Raw genomic sequence first — 5,155 nt, 5'->3', positions numbered from 1 at the left:
CATTCTCTGTTGTTCCTTTCTCCTCTTGCCGTCAATCTTTCCCAGCATCAGAGTCTTTTCTAATGAGTTAGCTCTGCATCAGGTGGTCAAAGTACTGGCACTTCAGCTTTAGCATCAGGCCTTCTAATGAATATTCAGGACTGATCTCCTTTAGGATGGACTGGTTTGATCTCTTTGCAGTCCAAGGGACTCTCAAGAGTCTTCTCCAACTCCACAGTTCAAAACCATCAATTCTTCAGCGTTCAGCTTTCTTTATGGTCCAACTCTCACATCCATCACGACTACCGGAAAAACTATAGCTTTGACTATACGGACATTTGTCAGCAAAGTAATGTCTCTGCTTTTTAATATGCTGTCTAGGTTTGTCACAGCTTTTCTTCCAAGGAGCAAGCATCTTTTAATTTCATGGCTGCAGTCACCATCTGCAGTGATTTTAGAGCCCAAGAAAATAAAGTAGTTAACATTTAACATTTGTTGGGGGTTTTAGTTCTGCAGAAGAACTCAAAGATATTGTTACGTGTATCCCTTGTGGTGGAACCAAGACCCTGTCCCAAGGCTGTGCTGTTTCTGTTGCATGTGGGTTCTTAGTTCCCCGATCAGGGATGGAACCCATGCCCCCAGCATTGGAAGTGAGGAATCCTAACCACTGGACTGCCAGGGGAGTCTCCTGCATGACTGTCTCTTGGCTGCTCCTCCTTTGTCTCTGCGTCCCCTCTCTTCCCTGATTAGAGACTGTTTGAACCTGCCTTTTGGATCTCAGGGAAGGTCATGGAGGCTGAAGTCTATTCCCTACAAACAAGAAACAAGGGACATAGAAAGGGTCTGGAGCCAGGAGCCCCACAGTGTCCTGCTCAGTTTCAGCTGTAACAGCAAAAGTTTGTTCCTGCTCACAGGCTTTCTCTAGCTGTGGCGGGCAGGGACTACTCTCTAGGTGTGGTGCGTGGGCTCCGCATTGCGGTGGCACCTCTTGTTGCAGAGCACAGGCTCTAGAGTGCGTGGGCTTCCATAGTCTGGGAACCTGAAGTCTCCCATTTTCTCTTTATATGCTTATCCTGTTTTATATGCTTATCCTGTTTTATTTTTCTTCATGATTCTTTTCACCACCTGACATTATGTTATATATTTATTTGTTTATTATCTGATGAACTCTAAGCATCAAATTTCTTCAGTCCCCTAGGACTGGACACATAGGTTGGGGCCCCAGAATATAGCAAAGGCTGGCTTTTGTATGGAAAGATGGAGAAAGGAAATGAATGTGGTAGAGTTTTTACGGGTGTGTGTGTGTGTGTGTTTAGGGGGCTGTTACTGCAGGGAATGAGGGCAGCGGTTTCAAAGCAGACAGACCAGGTTAGAAATTTGACCCTGTAAAATGTGATCCGAGCTGGTGAAAGGCTATTTATAGCTTTTATTCATTTCACTCAATGTGAATATTCATACACCTCACTATGGAAATATTAATATGTCTGATTACAGGGCACCACCCAGGCTCCCCGGGGGTGTTTCATAATACACAGTGCATGGCTCACATTAGCTTTCTCATTTGAAGAAATCTGATTTCTGCAATCCTTCTGGCCTCAGGGCTTTTGGAGCAAGATCTGTGGATCTATAAAAACACTAACCTCCCAGGGTTAGTGTAGGAGAACATGAGAAAATAGATACCAAGTGCCAAGCGCAGGGAAAGGTCGTACAGGAAGATGGGCAGGTTTAGTGGTGGTGGAAGGAAGAGAAATCCGTTTCTGGAAGAGGCTGTGAGGTTAATGGCTCCTGAGCAATGAGTTGTGTCTTGAAGGATGGATGCTGCTCTTTGGAAGCCAAGGATAAAAGACCTGGAACATTCTTGGGGTTGCCAGTCTTTTCGCAGTTGCAGCTCCGAGTCCTGTTAGATCTCTGACCATTGAAGGGTTTGGCCTGCCTGAGGAGAGGCTGTAACTTAGAGTCTGGGTAGGTCAGATGATGCTTCCCTTTGAATGGAAGCTAATTCGTGTGGATGTATTCATTTCTCTTGGGTATACTGAGAAAAATTATTGCTGGATTATACGGTAGCTCTGTGAGCTTCCCAGGTGGAGCTGGTGGTAAATAACATGCTGCTAATGCAGGAGACTTAAGAAATGCGATCCCTGGGTGGGGAAGATCCCCTGGAGACGGGAAAGGCTACCTACTCCAGTATTCTGGCTTGGAGAATTTCCTATACAGTCCATGGGGTTGCAAAGAGTTGGACATGACTGAGCAACTTTTACATACATACATACATGGTAACGCTATGAGCTTCCCAGGTGGCACTAGTGGTAAATAGCACGCCTGTTAATGCAGAAGCCACAAGAAATGTGGTCCCTGGGTGGGGAAGATCCCCTGGAGGAGGGCATGGCAACCTACTCCAGTTTTCTTGCCTGGAGAATCCCATGGACCGAGGAGCCTGGCAGGCTACAGCCCATAGGCTTGCAAAGAATTAGACATGATTGAAGCGACTTGGCACACACGCACGCACGGTAACTCTATGTTTAACCTTTTGAGAAACTTCCAGATTTTCTTTTTGGCTGCATCATTTTACATATCTACCAGCGGAATACAAAGGTTCCGATTTCTCCGCATCTTTGCTAACACTGTTATTGTTATTATTATTTTTAAAAGTCCTCCTAGTGGGAGTGAAATAGTATCTCATGGTGATTTTAGTAGCGTTTTCTTAATGGCTAATAATGTCGAGAGGATTTTTTTCACGTTTGCTGGTGATTTGTATGTAGTCTTTGGAGAAATGTACATTGAGCCCCTTCGCCCATTTTTCAATTGGGTTACTTGTCTTTTTATTATTAAGTTGTAAGAGGTCTTTATATATCCTGGCCAGCCCTTCATGGAATATATGATCTGCAAACATTTTCTTATGTTTTTCTATTATGTGGACAGTCTTTTTACTTCTCAGACGGCATTCTCTGAAGCACAAATGGTTTTAATTTTGATTATGTCTAATGTATCTGCCTTTTTTCTTTTGTAGCTTGTAATTTTGTGTCATATCGAAAAGTCATTGCCTAACCTGGGGTCATGAAGATTTATACCTGTGTTTTCTTCTTCTTTTTAGAAAATATTATCAGAGGGCTTCCCTGGAGGCTCAGTGGTAAAGAATCCTCCTGCCAATGCAGGAGACATGGATTTGATCCCTAATCCAGGAAGACCCCACATGCCATGGAGCAAGCAACTAAGCCTGTGTGCCACAGTTATTGAGCCCGTGCTTTAGATCCCGAAAGACGCAGCTGCTGAAGTCCACGAGCTGCAACTGCTGAAGTCCACACGCCCTAGAGCCTGCACAGCGCAAGAGAAGCCCCTGCAGTGAGAAGCCTGTGCACCGTATCTAGCGAGTAGCCCCCCACTTTCGGCAACTAAGGAAAAGCCTATGTGGCAATGAAGACCAAGCACAGCCAAAAAGAAGTCAATAAAATTACTTTTAAAATGTTATGAGACTATATGTTTTCTTCTAAGTGTTTAATAGTTTTAGTGCTTACATTTAGGTCTTTGATCCATTCTGAATAAACTTTTGTATATGATGTAATTCTTTTGCATGTGGATATCCAGTGGTCCCAGCACCATTTGTTGAGATGATGATTTTTTTTTCTTACTGAATTGTACTGGCATCCTCGTTGAACTGGCCATAAATGTGAGGATTTATTTCTGGACTCTCAATTCTGTTCCACTGCTCTTATGTCTATCCTTATGCCAGTACAGCATCCTGATTACTGTTACTTTGCAGTGAGTTTTGACACTGAGAAGTGTGAGTTCTCTAATTTTTTTCTTCTTTCTGAGAGTTGTTTTGGCTATTCTGAGTCCCTTAAGTTTCCATAGGAATTTAAAAATCAACTTACTGATTTTTGCAAATATACAGGTTGGGATTTGATAGAGATAGCATTGAATCTGTAGGTCAGCTTGGAAAGTATTGTCATTTTAACAGTGTTAAATCTTCCAGTCCATGAACATGAGTGTCTTTCCATTTACTTAGTTCTTTAATTTCTTTCAATAATATTTTGTAGTTTCCAGAGTATATGTTTTATACTTCCTTTCCTAAATTTATTATGAAATATTTTATTCTGCTTGATGCTATTGTAAATTCTTGTGTGAGTTTCACTTTTGAATTGTTAATTGAAAATGTATAGAAGTACTATGATTTTTGTTGGTGATCATGTAGTCTGCAACTTTGCTGAACTTGTTTATTGGTTCTAATAGCTTTTTAGTGGGTTTCTTAGGATTTTTTATAGACAAGGTCGTGTCATCATCAAACAGAAATAGTTTTCCTTCTCTGCAGTATAAACATTTTTCATTTAATTCTCTTGCCAGTTGTCCTGGCTAGGACTCCAGTAACACTGAATGGAAATGGTGAGACCAGACACCCTTGTCTTGTTTCTGATCTTATGAAAAAGCCTCCAGTCTCTCCACAGTGAGTATGATGTTCGCTGAGAGACTTTCCTAGATACCTTTTGTTCAGTTGTGAGAATTCCCTTTTATTCCTAGTTTGTTGAATTAAAAAAAAATTATTTGTTTTGACTGTTCTGGGTTTTTGTTGCTGCGCTGGCTTTTCTTTATCCCATTGTGGTGCTCAGGCTTCTCATTGCCGTGGCTTTTCTCGTTACAGAGCACAGGCTCTAGGGCGTGTGGACTTCAGTAGCTGCTGCTCCCAGGCTCTAGAGCACAGGCTCAGGAGTTGTGGCACAAGGGCTTAGCTACTCTGCAGCATGCGGGATCTTCCCGGACCAGGGATCGAACTCGTGTTCCCTTCATTGGCAGGTGGATTCTTTGAGCCACCAGAGAAGTCTGAGGATAGTTTTCTGCTTCAACGTCTTTACTTGTTACAGGTGTATTTAGGTTTTCTGTTTCTTCTCAGTTAGTTTCTGTAGTGTGTGTCTTTGAGGAATTTGTCTACGTCATCTGAGTTTTCATTGCCGCTTGCTGGCTTTCTCGTGTTTCAGCGAGCGGGGGCTACTCTCCCTTGTGATGCGTGGGCTTCTCGTTGCGATGGCTTCTCTTGCTTCTGAGCACAGGCTCTAGGGTGCACAGGCTTCAGTAGTTTCAGCGCGTGGGCTCCGTGGTCCTGGTGTGAGGGCCCTAGAGCTCAGGCTTAGCAGCTGTGGCACACGGGCTTAGTTGCCCCATGCCATGTGGGATCCTTGCAGACCAG

This window comes from Bos indicus x Bos taurus, chromosome 29 (assembly GCF_003369695.1).
Source record: "Bos indicus x Bos taurus breed Angus x Brahman F1 hybrid chromosome 29, Bos_hybrid_MaternalHap_v2.0, whole genome shotgun sequence".
NCBI classification, from domain to species: Eukaryota; Metazoa; Chordata; class Mammalia; order Artiodactyla; family Bovidae; genus Bos; species Bos indicus x Bos taurus.
The sequence above is the reverse complement of the archived record's forward strand: the minus strand, read 5'-3'. Positions refer to the sequence as shown.